Source organism: Miniopterus schreibersii (genome assembly GCF_964146895.1).
Source record: "Miniopterus schreibersii genome assembly, chromosome: 4".
NCBI classification, from domain to species: domain Eukaryota; kingdom Metazoa; phylum Chordata; class Mammalia; order Chiroptera; family Miniopteridae; genus Miniopterus; species Miniopterus schreibersii.
In genome coordinates this window covers 16185756-16205969 of record NC_138105.1, presented here as the reverse complement: position 1 = coordinate 16205969, position 20214 = coordinate 16185756, and the positions used below count along the sequence as shown (strand labels likewise).

The 20214-nt window shown below is 44.4% G+C and overlaps 1 protein-coding gene across 5 annotated transcripts in view; it reads left to right on the top strand.

Moving 5' to 3' along the window:
- The window catches only part of ARHGAP26 (Rho GTPase activating protein 26), a 405589-nt gene that overhangs the window by 347112 nt on the left and 38263 nt on the right, over window positions 1-20214 (top strand). The window lies entirely within an intron of this gene.

Here is a 20214-nt window from a genome sequence, read left to right as displayed (position 1 = left end):
CAAGTAAAAATAGATTTGCCCAGTTTTGAAATCACCATTCTTTTATTCTCTTCTGACAGCTGTGGGGTGCATTAAAGAAGGAACTCTTGAATACATGTGCTATTATTTTTTCCAGTTTTATTGAAAAATAGTTGACATACATCACTCTCTATGTTTAAGGCCTACAGGATGATGGTTTGATTTTTTTAAATATGAACACTTCATGAATTTGTGTGTCACCCTTGCTCAGGGGCCAGGCTGTATCATTCCAGTTTTTAGTATATGTGCTGACAAAGTGAGCAGAGGAATTTTTTTTAAACCTTTAAAATTTATTATATCCTCAGTAGCTAGGGATCTGAGTAAGAAGATGCTGTTTGATTGAAGAATAAGCCTGTACCAAGAAGGTGTTGCTTTTGGTCTGTTTGAATTATTAAATGGCCACATGACTCCTCCTCTTCAGGCTGGTCTGTCCAAGGCTCCAGCTCAGTTTGGTAAATGGTAACTCTTGGGACAGCAGAGGAAATTTGTCTCAGGGAGCCAAGTAGAGGGGATCCCGTTAGACCCCTGCATCTGGACTGATATCAGATTTCTTATTAATTTGGGAAGCCCTAACTTAGGAAACCAGAAAGTCATTTTTTACATGGAGCAGCTCTTCCCCCATCCCCTCAACTGACATTGTGAAATTTAAGCAGTTCAGTTTTTCCTGAGCTATGTATAGTTCTTTCACCTGATCTCCCTCTGACACTCTCCATCTGCTATCTACCCAATTTCCTCTGAAAGCCTCATTTTAAAGCAGAATATATAATGGAAAAACCTTAACTCCTGACCTTTGTGGAGATACATTAGAGATACTCAATAATAATTAGCAGTTGCCCTGGTAACCTCAGATGCACTGCTTAAATCATCTGTATTTGTCACTATCCCCTGCCTTCTAGGCAGTATGGTCACCTGCTTCCTGCTAATGAAGAAAGGAACAATTTAGTAATTTTATAATCCTTTTCAGCTTCTATTGTAAAAATAGAAATAATACTGCTTTGATTAGAGACACTAAAAAGAGGCTTTTTGTTTTGTTTTTTAGCTACTAAAGCAGAGACATAGGAGAGAAATCATCTTAGGTTTTAAACAAGTTGAAAAACCCTGTCCAATGTATTTTGTTCACCACTGTGCTCAAAACCTTAGAAGATTTAAGCAGGTGAAACTTGCAGACTAGAATTTCAGGGTAGCGGCACCCGGGATGGAGTGTGAGAATGAAGCTGGCAAGGCCCTCATTGTGTCACGTCAGCCATCGCCGACAAGGGTGATTAAAGCCCCGTGACAACAGCGCTTTGTCTTGAAGAAGACTGTTTGAAAGTTGGAAAAGTCAAAGCTGAAACACAAGAGAGGTTTCTTCAAAGAAATGTGGTGACTTCAACTGTGTTTGAAAAGAAGCCTGTATTTTCCCTTAATTTCCATACACCGTGCCTTGCAGCACAGACCTCGTGGTAGGAGCACCCTATAACTCTCCGCGTCTTCTGGGGGACAAACAGCCCCCACCCCCTCACACACACAGTGCATCTTCCTTCCCTTTCTTCTGTCGACCCTTTGTGTGAAAGTGGAATTAGAGGAAACGTGTCCTTAGTCATCCCATGGCAGCACTTACAATGTGCAATTGTCCCAGTGACAATAAACTGGCAGGAAATCAAGAGTCAAGAAGCGGAGTCACGGGAATCCTGGACACGCTAACCCAACAGAGACAAGATCTGCATGTTAGTGACTAGCGTGGCCGTGGGATCATCCCAGACAGCAGTCAGACCCAGCACTGTCCCAAATGAAAACTGCAGTTAAGTAAATTTTTTGCAGAAGAAAGCCCACAAACTGCTCTTGCACAATGCTCTGCCCTTTCTTAAATCTCAAAAGACTTATCTTCATCTTCTGTGCCCATTTGGAATATGGCACCACCAGTTGAATATTTGCTGCTGTAGCCTCCCTGTACCCTGGAGTCCTCATGAATGTCAGCACTCAGAATTGGCTGGCTCTGACGGACAGTCCCTTCCTAGTCAATTAGCAAACACTTACTAAATCATACTGTTACAGACACTGTCCCAGGCATAGGAGGGAAACTCAAGAATACTTTTCCCTCAAATCTCTCACAGCCCACCCAGATGGGGGAAGTCAGATCTATATACGTGTGGGTAGCATTGCTGTTAATTCGAGACAGATTTTAAATCATAAGTGAGTGGCCTGATCATTTACTCAAAAATATTTATGGTTGAATGAATTTTGTCTTTTCTGCTTACATTGTATGGGCAGGGTTTCCAGTAATCTCAATGCTTCATCTTCTAGATCCACATTGAAGTTTGTAATTTCCCTGCCTGCCTTTAGTCCAGCTTACTGAGAGTGGGGGAGGGGGAGTTCTAGTTTTATGACCCTACTTTTTATATCCTGTTTTAGCCAGAAGACTTCCTATGTCTTAGACTCTACCAGTTGTCAAGCATGGGGCTTATAAAAGGAAAGATGGTGCAATATCCCAAGTGTGTGTTTGTTTGTTTGTTTGTTTTTTCCACAGAGGTCTCTATGGATCTAACATTTTAGATGCCACAAAAATTAAAATTTGGGCTGTTAAGAAAGATGTAGAGAGAAAAAATATTGAAAAGAAGGAAAAGTTGGAATTTGATCATTTGAATATGTTGCATTTTGAAGGTCCCCTACCTCCCTCCCACCAACAGAATTTCTCATTAATACAGTCCTCCATTAGGAAAGGAATTTTCCCCTCCCAGGTAATACTTGAGGCAAAAATCTGTGACAATTTCTTATATAAGCCCTACGCCAAATATTTTGTTGAGTCAAAATTTAATTCATACCTTGAAGGATTGCTTTCTGGTCTTATATGGAAAAGGAAAGTTTTGAGAATTAGTTCCTTAAACTCTGAATCAGAGGAGCCAGGAAAAATAACTGAAAAGAGACAATGCCTTGCCATGGGTCAAGAAAAGTTTTGCTAGTAAATTTTCATGCACCACCCAAATTTCTGTGTAGCAGTGAGGGCTCTTTTTTCCAATTCTTGATCTATAAGGAAATTCTACATTAAATTCCTTTTTCCTCACAGGCCATCTATTAAGTTCTACCTTTAATTTCAGCATGAGTCAGTGAGGTCCTATGCCCAAAGCAAGCACCCTGGTTCATCACTGCAAAGAAACTCTTTTGACTGTAATTTTCTCTGCATACATGGCTGGTTTTGCCAGGCTCTTCTTCCGCTTCCAGAAATGTTAGCTCTGGAGTGTATTCTTTTCAAGGTACAATTCAGTAACCAATTCCAGAGGTGGTACAGAGGGAGTCTTACTAGAACCTGAGCTCAGTTGATATTTCGAATACTGCTTGCTCTAAATTGGGCCGTGGGGAGCTCTGTTAGTTGTATCCTCAGTGCTCCTGTTGACAGAGCCAGCTTCCCGCCTTATTGCTTAATTTTGGTGCACCTCATGTAACCCACTGAACTTGGCACACCTCAGGAAGAATTAGGTCTCTATATACAAAATGTTTAGCTGAAGCTTAAGACCCTTACCTGGAATGTGAATATGTAATCGGTGCATCTGGCCCCCCAAACAGGAGAGCAATGTGGTTTTAGGCAGAATCCTGTTTGTGTGCTGCCACAGGCTTAGCTTTCCTCCAGATTCATCTAGAAATACAAGAATTTGTAGAAAAGAAGAGAAAGAAAATGCTGTCTCTGCTCAAGCGAGCTAGCTGACCTGTGTTTTGCCACCTTATAAAGAAACCCCCTTTCCTCTGAAAAGGGCAGGGTCCTTTCGAGACGGCTCTGAGTATCGCCGCGGGCCTGCCTTCGCCCCTCAGTGCTGTGAGACTGGAATTCCAAGCTGGGTGGAATCAGGACTCCTGAGGGCCATGCTTTCGTTTCGCTGAGTGGGGCATATAGGTTGAGATTTTTTGGAGGTGGGTGTAGAAATGAGGGGGTTGTCATTCGGGTCGGAACCTTGGGAAACAAAGCTATATAAAGGAAATTTTGTGGAGTTTTTCCCATGTGGCGTGTGGTATCAGTCTTCTTCCACGTGACCTCATGAAGTCTTTGGTAAAAATCAGGTTTTCATTATTCAGTCTGTCAGCAGGAAGAGCATAGGTTCTGGGACAGACTCATTCGAGTTCCTAGCCCAGCTGCACTGCTTGTTCGCTTTGTTGCCAGGAAGCCACCTGATATTTGTAAGCCTCATCTGTTTAGTTGATAATAGTGTCTACTTCATAGGGTGGTTGTGAGGATTTAATGAGGTAGTTCACGGAAAGCATTTAGCATGGCTTCTAGCACATAATAAATGCTCAATAAAAGTTACCTGCCGTAATTATTGTCGAATTGTTATTTTAACAGTAACCGAGGATATGAATAGCTTTGGAGGGTTGTATTGAGGTGCTGATCCTCACAGGGTGAGAAGGGGATCTAGTTACAGCCAAGTTTCAGAGTAACACGACCCCTCCTTCAAATAGTCTAGAACAATCCCAGTTACACACCTTGTGGCAGTGAGCACCAGAGTAGCTCTGGGTAGCTGGAAGAGCCCACACCTTCAGCTTTCTACCTGGGTTGAAGATCATGAGAGTGTGGGGCAGAAACACAGGCCAGGAACCCAGGGAAAGCTGGAAATGGCTGAAGCGAAGGGGAGGTGGATTCTCTTGGAAGAAAGCCAGCCCCAGAATGAAGCTGAGCATCTCCACCCTTCAGCTCTTTGGTGTGTTGGCACCCTCAGCGTCCAGCTGCCCCTGCTTGATGCCCCCGCACCTGGCTTATTCTCTCCCCCTGTTCTTTCCAGGATATTCCTCCCATTGCTTCTGAGTTCATATCTTTGGATTGTCATGACCCTTATGTAGGCCCCAGGGCTGCCTCATGGCTTCACTCTCCACAGGATTTAATTCTCCACTTCCAGCCCTATTTCCTGAGAGTGTGAATCTGACTGACTGAGCCAGCTTTCTTCTGGGGCCTGTCCTTGGCTGGTGGCCAGCTGATGGACCAGAGGCCCCGAGGCAGGTCTTCTACAGTTGAATCATCTGTGGCCAGAGGGAGCTGGGTTACAAAACATTCCAGCAGGAACTGAGAGGTGAACAGGTTCTATAGTTGGCCATGTCCAAGGCATACCTTAGATGGCTCCCAAGAACAAACTTGGCTCCTAGATTTTCTGTCATTCACAGAACACTCCACTCTGTTCATTCACAGAACAGAAAGTTAATACAGTTGGCCCTTGAACAACACAGTATAGTCTGCACTGGTCCATTTATGTGTGATTTTTTTCAATCATTATATAGTTGGCCCTCCCAAGTCTCGGGTTTTGCATCCATAGATTCAGCCCAGCATGATAGAAAACATTTTCGATCCCAGTTTGTGAGTCCATGGATGTCGAGAGCCAACTGTATACATTGTTCTGCGCCATTTTATATAAGGGACTTGAACATCCACGGATTCTGGTGTCTGTAGGAGGTCCTAGAACCAATCCCCCCGGATACCAGGGGGCTGTAGTAAAGTTTTGAGGGAGTCAGAAGTTATATACGGATTTTCTACTGCACAGAGGTTGGCGCCCCTGACCCTTGTGTTGTTCAAGAGTCAGCTATAATTGCTGATGAGACATGGTGCAGAACTTTAAAAAAAAAAAGACAAAAACTGTAATAACAGAGTCTGGAAAAGAGCAAGCCACCCTTCACACCCAACACCCCCCTGGGTCACAATTATATGACAGCACAGGACAGTGATTGATGTAAAGGAAATTGTTCGACATATTCTACTTTTGAAGGTTAAAAAAAAAAAATGTGTGCTGTATCTTAGATTTCCATTGGTTAAAATAAAAACCTCGGCACTTCAGTAATTAAATGTGATTTGTTTGTAGAATTACTAGAGGGGAAACCTTCACTGATACAGATTTTGTACCACAATTCTGGTTTTAGTGTAGGGAAATGGAGGGAGCAGGTGACCAAGCCAGGCCGACCACAGTATTTTCATGGGAATTTTTTTTCAACTGGAGCTGCATTAAGATTCTATCTTGTCCTCCGGAATGGTGAGCAGCAGTGCTACCACCGCAGGGAGAAAGCCCAGTTGTGGTCATTCCTGTGTGCAAAGAGAAACAGAAAGGACCCAGTGGGAGCTACCCTGGAGAGGTGGCTTCCTGTACTTACTTGAGCTCAAGGCATTTCAATTTTCTGCAACCAATGTATTCCTCATTCAACAGGAATTACTGAATGCCCTCAATATGTAAGCCCACTATGTTAATGATGAGTTAGATGGCAATAGTGCCCCTGATAATGAGAGGTAATAAATATAAAATACATTAATATATAATAATGCATAATGGTAACATATTATTAACATATATAATATAAGTCATAAAACAATACGTGCTACAGGATAAAGTGCCACTGGAATTCACTCCCCAGCGGGAGAGATGACTTTGAGCTAGGATGGCCAAGGAAGAGTTTGTGATCAAATTGGCGTTGAACTTGGGTTAGATTTAGACAGAAGGGACCTGGTGTCTTCTGGGCAAGGGGAAAAGTAAGAAAAGACTCAAAGGCAGGAACGTACAGGGCATGTGCAGAGAGCCGCTCATAATTGACTTTGTCTGAACATATGCTTCCCATCTATTGTGTTACAATTGTTTTGTTTCTTATGTCAATATGATTTTTACTCCTTTAGGCGCTAAAGCTGGGAAAGCCTAATAATGTTGTCTTCCCATTTCAGAATTCCATGCTAGCTGGGTCCCAATGAAACATCTTCTATCGATTTATCTTGTGTAATTAACTTGCCCGAAACGTTCTCTACTTTCATCACAGTTTTGCTTCACAGTCAGATAGGCCTCACCATCTGGGACTCCTCTATTTTTTTATTGTTGACAGTATTACAGATGTCCCTATTTTCCCCCCCTTTGCCCCCTCCACCTAGCCCCCACCCCACCCCAGGCCTTCCCCACACTATTGCCTGTGTCCATGGTTTATGCATATATGCATATTTGTTGGGACTCCTATTTTTTAGCCCAAATTTCCTTCCACACAGGGCCTGTTTTCATTTCTAAGTGTCACACAAGGCCCTACAACATTCTGCTTCATCCTGTTTGCTTTGAGTTTTGTACTGTAAAAAGCCAACAATATAGATGTGAAAATAAGCTGTATTCGTCTAGTCTATGTTGCAACCCAAGACCAAGCACCTCCGGCAAATTCTGACACCTTCAGCTTTCAGCACGGCTGTTTACCTTGGAGTCCGGGTGTACCTCCAAGGGACTACCTCTGAGCTCAGAGTGGATAGAGCAGCTCAGAGACAGTTGGGACAGGCCAGATTCATAGCGGGTTTAGTAAGGACAGAGTATAAATAGCAATCATCCAGCTTTACAGAAAATTCCTGCTTATTTTTACTCCTTAGAGTTGCTATATTTAGCCTTTAGTTACTGTGCTAAACCTGATAAAGTGAGCCTGGTATTTATTTTTATTTGGATCAGTAACATCCATTCTCTTTGTCAAATTATAAGTGAGTTATAGAAACTACACCCTAGCCACTCAACTATAGTGGACACATTGTTGCTAAGCACCGGGGGCACTGTTGAAGTTACTGTCGGACATTTACTTGGACATTTACTTTTGGAGTATTGGCCATTTTCTCAGTCAAGGACCTTTCTGGTTTCTAAGAAGAGCTGGCTCTTCCTGTCCTTCTCATATTTCTGGAAACTGGGCACTAGTATAAACATCCCTAATATATGAACATTTTTTAAATGTACAAGTAGTTATTACATATGAGACCCCATGTTGTCAGCTTGAGCACATTTACCAGTCAGGTTTCTGAGTTACAAGTAACAGAAAACTCAGCCCAACTAACTCAGGCTGAAATGGAACTTACTGGTTCACCTATGTACTTGAGGATTACAGGAACGTCTGACTTCAGGCATGGATGGATCCAGGTGCTCAGATGTTGCCATCAGGATCTAGCTCTTTCCATCTCTCAGCTCAGTTTTCCTCCCATTTACTCTTCTCTTAGATGAGCACTTTCTTTTTTATTACAAAGTAGTTCCCACCAGTTGCACTTAACTTTCTTAAAACTCCAAGTTTAGGAGAAAAGAAAGAGCCTCTATTCCCCAAAAGTGTAAACAGTAGTCTGGGCCTTATTTCTCTTGGTCCCAATTGGCCAAGAGTGTGTGCTGCTCTGCCGAGCTAGGCCAGAATCGCCTGTCATCCTTGACTGGTACGTGCAGAGCACGTGGACCATGAGGCTGGAGGCGAGGAGGTCCCTAAAGGAGAGACAGCCCCGGACCACAGATGTCCACTGTGGTGGGCATCTCTTACATGGATCTAGTGAAGGATTTCGTGGCTGCACTAACCTCCAGGGGCAAATCTGTGCCTCTTTTTGTCATTGTTGTTCCCAGTAGTTCCTTACGTGATCTCTGAAAATGTCCCTTCCTGGAGTCCAAATGGTTGTTGCAGATTTTCTTATTTTATTCTTAGTTAACTGACTGGCTCCTTTGAGAGTAACATTTTTTTATAGTTTTAAAACATGAAGAAAATGTCATCTTCTTATGTAGCTCTGGACACAGTTGATTCCTTTAAAAACCGAATTTCTGAGGAAAGGCTTTTATCATCAGTGCCCATTACTGGTCATTAGAGGATATATGGCAAACACTGGTGTGCTGGGGCTTGGCCTCCATTAGTTTTAAGGACAGTGCTGTAAGAAGAGCATTCTGGAATGTGATTACCCAGAGGAAAAGGAATCTTCAAGGACTGGCCCCTTCTCTCCTGTGAGAGCCACGAACATCTATCTTCTGGCTCAGCCGCTCTGGGAGCTCCTCGGGCACAGGCCACTGGGTGGTGACATCTTCTGGTAGTCTGCCAGCAACGACAGGGCAGCCGACAGCCAACTCAGGAGTTATGCGCAGGTCTCCAAGGGGTGGTGGCGTTGTCCAAGAGCTGCGAGTGTGGATAAGAACGGATGCTTCTGCCAGGACCACATTGGGCGGCTGGAAAATTCCACCTTAGTTGGATCCTCCAGTGCCTGGTTCATATTCCTGAGGACAAATTTTGTTCTCAAAGGTGGAAAATACAGGGTGGGGTAAACACAGATTTAGTTGCTCCTATGGAAAATAATACAGTAATTAATAAGTAAGAATACGAGAATAAAGTGTGCTTCGCGTACTCACAACTGTAAACCTGCTTTTGCCCCACCCTGTGTATCTGTGGGATGTCACGTCTCCATAAGGTGGAAGAGGGGGTGGTGGCGAATGTGGCTAACACCCGTTAAGGGCTGATGTGTCGGGCACTGTACAGGTGTTTACTTATCTAGTCACCATAATGCATGAGGTACTATTAGAGCCCCCAATTTACAGATGACGAAAGAAACTGAAACAGCTCCTTCAGAGTCCTCTCTTCCTAACCCTTCATTCCCTAGTATGACTCCAGTTCGGATGCTGGGAAGTCTGGGGGAGCCCAGGAGAACGTGGGAGAAACGGGAGCAGTGAGTGAGGACCTTAAAGGCAGGCAGCCAAAGTCTAAGGGAAAGCAGCGGGGAGAGGAGAGCAGGAAATAGTTGGAATAAGCGACAGCAGAGGACAGAGAATATAAAAGATGAATACGGGGCGTTCCGGGGAAGAAAGTGGGATGAAGGCTAGGGGGGTTACATGCATTATCTTCCTCAAGATCACAGAGCCGGGAGGCAGCAGAACCGGAATTTGGACTGAGGCCTGTATAAGCCTCAAGGCCAACAAGTCTTGCACCATCTTGAAGACTAGTCCCTCATTCCTAGCCGTGGTTTGCAGCTGGGGATGTGAGCCACCTTGATCCTGAGATTTGACTGATACTCAGAGATAACACTGATACAGCCCTTCCTTGGCTGGGAGGCAGCTGCTGTTTTCTCCCATCACAAGAAAGGGAGGGGGAGGGAACACTCCTCCTTTCTTCCAAAGTTTCAGGCCTTATAGAGCCAGCTCTCCAGACTTCAAGTGTGTTGACAGAGGTGCAAATCTCTCTTTAAGCATTCCATAACCCTCTAATCTCAGGTAAGCAGTGTTTTTTCGTACTCGTGAGATTTCCCTACATTTGCTCATTTCTGCCATAAAAACAAAACTAAAAATTTTCCCTCCAGAGCTGACCATCTGGTTGTCACTACCCTTCCCTCCAAACTGAAGAGGCAGCAGCAGGATGTTTGCGAGTCCAGCCTTATCTCTGGCATAGGCACAGGCCCAGTACCGACTGATTGCAGCTCCAGTTGCCATTAGGTCTGCGATTTGGGAGTTGAACTTCCTGCTCATATTTTCCCCTTTCCTTCCTGTTATTGCTTGGCATCCAGGTATAATCGTTCCCCTAAGGGCTGAACCTATCGCAGTGCATTTATTAAAGGATGGCTTTATAGCTTGGGAATCATACCCATCTCAAAATCTGTGCAGGCAACCATCACACACACACACACACACACACACACTTGTCTCCTGCTGCCAGTGAAATCTAGGCCAGCATTTGCCAGATTTTCAAGCCTTTACTAAGTGCAGGCATTTGTTTTTTATTTGCAGGCTTTGCGTGCTGACAAGTTCTGCACGGGTGTGTGTGTTTAGAGCCCAGTTGGGTGACAGTGCAAGAAATGTGTTCCATGTGCCAGGTATCTGGTGACAGCTGTTCTCTGAGCATTGTTGATAACCAAACAAAAACATGAGGCTCATTACTCTTTTTCAAAACACATACACAGAAGAGTAAAATTAAATAAAAGGTATCAGCAAAGGCTGCGAGAAGAGAATTAAGTCAGCATCACACTTCCCTGAGCTTCCTAGCAGCCATGACAAAGAAGAGAAACATTATGTAGTTCAGTTGACCAGTCGAGGAAAGCATGGCAATTCATCAACATTTGCAGCAGATATATTTTCAGGCAGGGCCAAGATATTTCTCAAAAGAAAGAAAAAGTGGCTTTGGATTGTTTTATTAACAGTAAACATTTTCTTGAGCCATTACTAAGTTCAGGCACTTTGCTTAGCCGTTTACATATGCATTATTTTACTCATCTCACCATCACCCTCTGGTAGTACTTTCGTCCTATTGCAGAGAGGAAACTGAGCCATGGAAAGGTTAAGTAACTTGCCAAAAGTCCAGGCAGTCCAGCTCCACATGCTGCTCACCACCTCACTATTTGGGAAATTCTTTTGTCCAAGGCCTGTGCAAGTCCCCAGCAGAACTGGAATTCTGCATCATGCTGCGTGGAAGAGAGGGATGACCTTGACCTAAATTCCACATTAGGTTTCCCTAACCTGAGAGATTTACCCCACAGTGCATTTTTGTTTGTTGGAAGCAGCCTAGATACTGAGGTTGGTCCACCCAGTGTGATGAGTTGGGTTCTGGCAGAGCTAAGAGGCTCCTCTTCCCAGGATTCAGCTGCTCCATATGGGCCACACCTAAACGTCTCCAACTTTAGAAACCAGTCATTAGCTCTAGAAGAGAGAGAGGTTTTGTCTTCCCAAGTGTTGGAGCAGGAAGGCTAACACCCATTTCTCCCTATAGGCTCTTCATGTTGTTTAAACATGGTATTTTTTTAAAAGGACGGCAGTAGGTAGGACTAACCATCAATACTTGCGTAGTATCTTTTCTTCTCTCTTATCCCAGCTCTGAGATTCTGTCCCATTCAAAAGCAAAAGATAGGAAACAACCTACGGGTTTGTGGTACAGATCTGGTTGAGTAAGTCACACATCTCCACAATGAAATGCTATGTGGCCGCTAAAAAGAACCGACAGAACTGGTGTACTGAGGGAGCAGTCTCCAGGGCATATTAAGGAGAGCAAGCAGTGATCAGAACAATGTGAATAACTTTCTACTATTTGTTTTTAAAGGGAGGGAATCTCACACACAAACACCACCAATGCTTGTATGTTCATGTAATATCTCTAGAAGGAGATATAAGAAACTCACAACAGTGATTACTTCTCGAGACACAGGGGTCAATGGAAAGGGAGACTTATCTTTTCCTCTCTACCCTTGTTTACAGATACCTTTTTTATACTGTCTGGAAGTTTTATCTACTGTTATCCATTCAAAAGCAATACATTAATATAAAAATTAAAGAGAAAAACCTCCCCATTCCCCCCAAAAGTTGAAGGGTATTCATAGATTTTATTTATAGAGACATATACCTCTATCCCATGGTTGTGAATTATCCTTCATACGAGTATTTTAAATCTGTAGCTTATAACCAGGCAACCCTGTAGCAATATAGGATTACCTAGGATCATAAGTAATTGGAGCCCTCATCCAAATACTTGCTGATACTGTACATCTGAGTTTCTAAACAAGTGAGCAATAAAGTCCTATATTGAACTTCTAAGCCTTATACCTGCCAGGGACTGATAAGTACACATGGGCAGGTTCTTTGATGTGTGTCCAAGTCCATTATCAGAGGTAACCAAGCTTAAGTGTAAACCTGTGATTTAACTACATTTCAAATATGATCCGGAGCTACAGGAAAGATGCCAGAGAACCTGTGTGCTCAGAATACATAGGTTGCTGCAACTCTTTACAAGTTTTTCCTTTCCTGTGTAAAAGGAGCCCAGAAGGCCTGTTGCGTGTTTGAGGCTGTTGAGGTGACATAAGAACTAATTCATACTTTTTGGTGCTTCACAAATAACTAAGTGGCAGTATCGTTTTAACGAGTAAAAATTCAGGCATCCAGGGTCGTGCTTGCAGCCAGTGGAATTTATAAACGGTGGATGATCGAAGGGATTGGTAAACATTGTGAAGGGCAGCTCATGGGAAGCATAAACAAAATGCTGAGGGGTGCCTGAAGAGGCAGGGCTGGTCGGTCGCTGGTGACACTGAAGGAAAGGTTTGGTATCTTCTGGTCATGACGAAAGGATGTCTGCCAAGAATTTTTAGCATGATGTTTTTCTTTTGCAAGTATATATTTTCAGAAATGTTTTAGAAAAAACAGATCCACCTCCCCCCCCCCCCCATGTTTAGTGTTTACTGTAAAGGCTTAAAAAGTTACACACTTCCTCTTACAAAATACAGAAGATTCCCAATACACACTGGTCCAGAAGTTTTACACTGATTGATATACTTGGTAGGGGGAAGAGGGAGTTTTTCGTATTTTTGCCAAAAACCGGCTAGGGTTACTTTCTGATTCTTTTTTTGGATTGGGAAGAGAGCTGGCATAAGGAATTGTTTTTAACCAACTTGGACTTTATCCCTTTATTTTGTAAGTTTCTCGTCTGAAATGTGGCATGTGAAACAAGAGGAAATCATCTTTATAAGATGGATGTCTCCTCCTCTGAGCCAAAGCTTGGCTAAGCATTTGTCCCTTAAAACAGATGAGAAGTCATATCACCTGTGCAATGAGACATCTGCCATACAGACTATGAGTAAGAGACTCACCGAGCCTGGTTCCAGGTTCATAAACAGAAGCTCACTTCTTAGATGATGGGAGTTCATCCAGTGGGACTTAACTTTGAAAGTCAATTTCATGTGGGGAATTACCCACAGGCTTGGCAGGGGAGCCCTTTAGGCAGGATAGTGACTTCCAAATACCATCATGGATGTCTCCAAAAGGTTTTTCGTCTTTTCTCCAGTTCATCTCACCAGGAATATCACCTCTGTACTCATGCACATTCCAGTAGAAGTCCTTTTACCATGGAACAGAAAGAGCCAGTCTAAAAATGAGAAATTAATTTGGATTTGCCCTAGGGTAGCTTGGAGAATGCTTTTAAATGTTTCTATTAAGAAGCACTTGGAAAGACAGTTCATTTGGAGCCTGAGGAAGGAATTCCTGTAGATTGGCTGTTTAACATAACCCTAAGTGGCAGGCCATTAGGCAGAAGTGTAGATATGGCACAAAAACTTACATTTCAATACTATAATGTGAATTTCTGCCATTAAAAAAAGACTTAGGTATCTTATTACCATTCTTATGCAATTTTCAGCTCATAATCTCAGAGTCCACAAATGCTGTTAGGGTCAAATGTGCAAAGAAAATGCTACATTGCTGGAAACCATGAAAAATAGATAACCAGTTTCATGGAAAGCAGAAATGTGAGTTACATCGAATCAGGCCGTTAATCAATATGCTTTGGCTCTGGCACTCACCTGTGAGCAAAATTGTGACCTCTACATTCTACGTAGGACCATTTATCTCGGTTCACCTGTTATATCTGTAGCCCAGGTGCAAATTTAGTAGTGTCCCTCCTTCACTGCCCTGGTTTGGGAGATAAATTATGTGATCACTCTAATTATATTCAGTGCAGCACTCATTGGAACACCTCATCATATTAGTGCCCAGGTGTCTTTTCCAATAAACTGATCCTCTTTAACCAGGGGCCATCCTGGTTGTCACTGTGCCCTGGCCTCCCAGGCTGGTGGTTGGCTGATGTTTGCCATGTGGTGCACATCAAATGAAGGAATCAACATCTCAGGCAGCATCACAAGCCTACAGGGTTTGGATCCCTGAAATGTTTGGGAAGCCACCAACCATAATGCTCCCCAGTGTAAGCAGGCCTTATCGAATGCTGAGACACTCTATCGTGGTTGAACAACCAGACCCCAGAGAACCTGGCAGTGACCAGGTAACAGACATATACACATATTTGAGAGACCCATTGACCTATAGCTGCCTTGGAAACAAGGCAGACCAGAAGTTTGAAAAAAGTCCTGGGAGATTGAGAACTTGGCTAGCACTATTGTCAAGAATAGTAACTTTACAAAATATATGTTTATAGTACATCCCAGTTTTCAGAGCCATTTCATGCAGATATTTTATTTGATTTTTGCATTAACCCCAATCATCGCATTTTGCACACTGTATTATGGTGACCCATTTACTTCTCTGATTCCTGTACTAAGCGGTCACACACTTCAAACCCATGTTCATTTCCTGTTCCCTGTTGTTTCCTCAGCACTTGACAGCCCTATTTGTAGGTGTTTCATAGATACGGACTGGCTAAATGAGGAGTGCAGGCAGCTGGCGCCTGCATTTTGTAAATGAGAGAAACTGAGGCTGAGAGGGGCCTGTTCGAGTCTGTATGGTGGTCTTTAGCTGCTCTGAGGCTGCCCTTCAAGCCTGAGCCTTCTGATTCCAAGACCTGTGCTCTCCCTGTTGAGTCAGCACCCAGAAAGGACAGCGTGGTACTCACTGTATGGAGTTAACAACTTTGTGAGAAATCTAGGAAAATGGGAGATCACAGTTCCCTCTGCCTGCTGTTGCCTCCTGCTTCCTGCACTTGTTAATGTCTGTTTTCCCTTTGAAGATGCACTTTAGCTCCTCCAAGGAGCCTTCCCTGACGCCCTCGCGCTTGAATGCACCAGGGGCCGCTTTTCAGTGCTATCTCGACAGCCAGTGCCTATTTCTGTCACTGTACTTCACAACAGCTGCTGCCACCCATCAGGGCTCCCTTGGAGCCAGACACCGAGCTGAGAGCTTCACATGCACTCACAGTTACCCAGGAGGGACGTTGTTAATGACCATATTTTTCAGTTGGGGAAACTGAGGCTCAGAAAGACCATCTACCTTGGACAAGGTCACGCAGCTTGTTGTGGAAGACTGAAAACCCCATCATATGATTCTACTCTGCTAAGCCCACCACACTCCACTTAACTAAATGTGCGATACTCATGTGTTTTGATACCAGTCTTCCCCACTGGACTGTGAGCTCCTCAAGGGCTGGGACTGGGTCTTATTTCTCTTTGGCATCCACTCCCTCTCCTGGCATCAGGTGGCTTTTACTGAATAGCCATTGGGTGGAGGAGCAGGAGAGGCAGTGAGGGGAGAACTGTGGGACCCCAAATGTAAACAGCAGCTATGTCAGCTTCTTGGACCAGACCATGACTGTCTGTGAGGTGTTGCTTTCCATGACTGTGGCTTTCTGGTCTGCTGGCTATGATCACCTCTCCTGAATGCTGCCCTTGCTGCTCAGGACAGACCCAGAGAGCTGCGGCTGTCGTCTGGCACTCCAGAATTATCTTCCCTGTACCTGAGGCTTGGCTCACCGGGAGTGGGTTAGAGTCATTAGCGCCAAGCTATTGGGTGGCCACTCCAGAAGGCACTGGAAAGGAGAAATCTTGGGAAGATTTGTTTGACTTTTTTTTTTTTTTACCTGAGGTAATTTGCTCCAAAATGGCCCTTTTATTTCCCATTTTAAAAATATGGAGTTATTTCCACTGTTTGGAAAATCTACATTTGATTTGTAATGTGGGGAAAGTCCTGTGATGAATTTTTTTTCATTCCTACTCTTGAGACTAAATATAGGCCTTCCTCCTTCCCCCCTCCCCATGTAGCCTGGGTTCTGTCCCCAGCCACCCTGCCGGCACTGCTCTCACCAAAGTCACCAGTCGCCTCCCTGGCAAATCTCACAGACCCCTCTCAGCCTCATCTTACTTGATTTCTGGCACCACTAGACATGGTCAACAGCCCCCTCTGTTTAAAGCCCTCTCTTTGCTTGTTTTGGTGACACCATACTCTCCAGTTTTTTTTGCTCTCTCTGTCTGTCTCCTCCAAAGACTCCTTTCCCCTTAAAAGTTCTTATTTCTTAACGTCTCATAAATCTTTCCTAACTCTTAGATTGAGCACATCCCTTCCTATGTTTCCAATCACCAGCAAACACCAAAGACTGTCCACATCCCGAGCCCCATGCCAGGCGACTGTCGTGTGTGGATGCTTCCTGTCCCTGCCCTACACTCACATCTGTTCCTCATCCTGCGCTTCCTGTTTCCGTGGATTCCCCCAATCTCCAGCTGGTGCCTAGAAACCTGGCCAGCTTCCTTTACTCCCCTTTTTATTTATCACTGACTTTTCCCCAGTGACCAACACATGTCATTTCTGCCTCTCTCACGTTAGCCACTTGTCTCCATTCCTGCTGTCTTCACCCTCACCCGAGCCTTGCCCATCTTGTCCTCCTGACCCTTGACTATCCCTTCCAGCTCACTGTCTTTACTGCAGCCCTTGGGGTTGTTCTAACAGGCACACTTGAACACAGCACTCCCTCTGCCCACTTCAAAGTCTTTCATGGCTCCCGTGGGTGCCGTAAACTCCAGAATCCTTTTATTGATGGAGAGGCCCTGGATGGTCCACCCCTGCTTGGTACCACAGCCTCTGTTTAAACTCTTCACTTGGGCCTGGCCGGCATGGCTCAGCGGTTGAGCATCGACCTAGGAGCCAGGAGATTGCGATTCGATTCCCAGTCAGGGCACATGCCTGGGTTGCGGGCTCAACCCCCAGCAGCGGGTGTGCAGGAGGCAGCCGATCAATGTCTCTCTCTCATCATTGATGTTTCTATCTCTCTCTCTCTCCCTCTCTCTCCCTCTCTCTGAAATCAATAAACTATAATTTTTAAAAAATAAAATAAGTAAATTCCTCACTTGGGCTCTACTGAACCTGTTTCACTTCCTAATCTTGCCCTGCCTCTTCTCACCTCCAGGTAGATGAGATGCTGTTATTAAACATCACTTCTTTCAAAGCCTCTCCTGATTCTCTCTCCTCTACTGCACATTAGAAAAGCACTTACCCCCCAGTACAGCATTATCACAGTGTGTTGTCACCACCCAGGTATTTGTCTCATTCTCTGTAGGCCAATGATATTCTCAGTTGCATCTCCTTAGCACCCAGCACAGTGCCTGAAACTTAGACATACACATTTGTTTTTTACATGACTGAGTAAACACATAAAATACATTGAAAAGGATTTCTGGACAATCAATTTTGCAAAAAGTGGAGTTTGGAAATGACACTATCTTTGAGATTTCCAGGAGGGTTTGTTTTTTAGTTTTAGGGTTTTGTTTTTTAACTCTATAAACGCGTCAGAGGTTTAACAGTGCCTCGGGTTGTTTCAGGAAGTTGTTTCAGCTCTCCAGCGCCTTCCAGTTGCACATAGAATAAAACCTAACCCCTTTATCCTAGGTGCATGCCTTGCCTAACCTCCCCAACCTCACTTCACATGGCTGTCCCCCTTGCTTGCCATGCTCCTGTGCTTATTCTGTTCCTTATACAAACCAAGTTCATTCTTGCCACAGGGCCTGGTGCCTTAGAAGGTTCTTCCCTGACCCTCTGACTCTGCCCATCACCATCTACCACATCACCTGTTTTATTCTCTCCACAGCACTTTCCCTGTGAAATCTTGCCTAATAACTTACCTGCTATTGTCCTTTTCCCCTCAAGACACTTTAGGCCCCATGAGAGTAAGGACCATCCTACCTTGTGTATCACAGGATTCTTAGAACCTAGGACAGGGCCTGGCTCAAAGAAGATGCTTCATAACCTTCATTCAATCAATCCATTGTAGTTTAAATAAAATAAAACTTGGTTTGTTGATGAGCTAAGAATTCCTATATCTGAAACCTGCCATTAACACAGAAGATGCATAAGATAAGCTCTCGTTGACCTTAGGTAATTGGCCTAAGGAACAATTCACACATAACGGAGTTCTCCTTACTCATCACAAATGCGTCAGGCCTAATGTCCTGAAGTTTCCTAGAAATAGAGACAAACGTTTTGCACTCTCTGTATGGTGGCCTGGCCGTGCCAGTTCTTAAGTAAATAGTCACTCTATCTTTAGCCATTTCATTCTCAAATTCAGATTCTATGTAAGCGGTAGCCTCCATAAATCATGTCAAGAACACCATTTAATCATAGCTCATCTAATCCTTTGTAACAGGGGTTCTTTGGCAAGTCGATGCTGCCAGTTGCTAAGAGCCCTGGTCATCTAGTTTTTTTGACACGGTCTGAACCAACACGTTGGCAGCAGGTTGGCTACTTTGTTCTGGAAAATCACAGAAAACCTTCCGGGACATTTTACTCTTTGCCTGCACCAACCCACCTCCTGCCCTTCATCTCGCAAGTACTCAGCCAAGCATTCTGTTTACACATGTTTTGCGAGGTTATGATGCCACCAAGAACAGTCCAATTCCCCTACAGGCCTTACTAGGAAAAGAAACTAGCTTATTCGCCCCTTTTAAACTGCTTGAGGCATAAGGAGAATAATTCTAAAACCAAACACACATGGTCTCATCTGCTGGGCTTGGGGTACTGAGGAGATCCTGATAGCAAAGCACCTTGTGATCTGCTTCACAGTGAGCTCTCAGTAAATGTGACTACTGTTAACTCACCTCAGCTACTGTTCTAGGAGTACACAGGCCTGGGCTTTGGCACTAACCCACTGTGGCTTTTGCCCTATCCTGAGCTGTTGCAAAACTCACAGTCCGTCGACTGCTGGGGAGCATCTTGCAGAATGAGTTGGCTCCCGACAGCTCATTTCTCGAGCTCTTCCCTGCCCACACGTACTTGGTTACCCAGAAAGCAGCAGCTGCATACAGGGGAAATTCCCCCAGGCCGCTCGCTGCCTCTGCTTATGGGCAGAGGCATGCCAGGGTTGTGGCTTTGTCCCCAACTCCTAGGGGTCCAGCAGAGGTCTGCAAATACCAGTGCCAGCCCTGAGGCTCTGCAGAGTGGCCCTGCTCCTCACAGAGGTCAAAACAAGCCTCTCTCTGCTGTCCTTGTGAACAGGCGGGGATTCTGATGGGAGATGTTAGAAGGGACTTGGGGAAGGACTCCATTTTCTTAATTTCAGTAGACTTTTGGTCTCGAAATAACCCTAGTCTCGAAAATTGCTCTGTCTCTCTTTCTCTCCCCCTAGTAGCCACATCTTTTGTAGTTCCCTTTGCCCCTGGTCAGAAGCTCTAACTCTCAAATAAGGGGGTAAGTCATTCAGATTCTGCAAGTTCCACGGAGGGAAAGGGGTTAAAGGAAACCTGCATACGTGTGCTCACGCTGACGGTCTGAAAATGACATTATCTGTTTCAACAAATAAACCTTAGACCAGATCAGTCTGTCAAACAGAGACAACATTGATCTTTCGGGAGGAATTTGCCAACTTTAAAATGCCAGCTGTCCCTTCCTGCTCATTGGGGTGAAGAATGCCTCTTTTTAATTAGCCGAAGTGGAAATGCTCATTACAAATATTTTAGCCTCCAACCCCAAATTAATTTCTTATTAAATATTCTTTTCTCTCCCCTAAAAAAAAAGAACCAGTAAGGACTATTCCCCCTTGATTCCATGAAGGTCCTGAAAGGCCGTCTCACCTCCAGGATGCCTCCAGCATCGCAGCTGGAGGTGTGATGAGGGTGTCTGTGCATGTGTTTGTGCTCAGCATGTGTGTCCCTGCTACGTATAAGTTCACTCATCCCCTTGCTGTAATCCAATGTTGAGTTCAGCTTGCGGATGGATGGATGGATGGATGGATGGATGGATGGATGGATGGAGGGAGCCAGTAATTCTCAATTCTGGGGAAGGG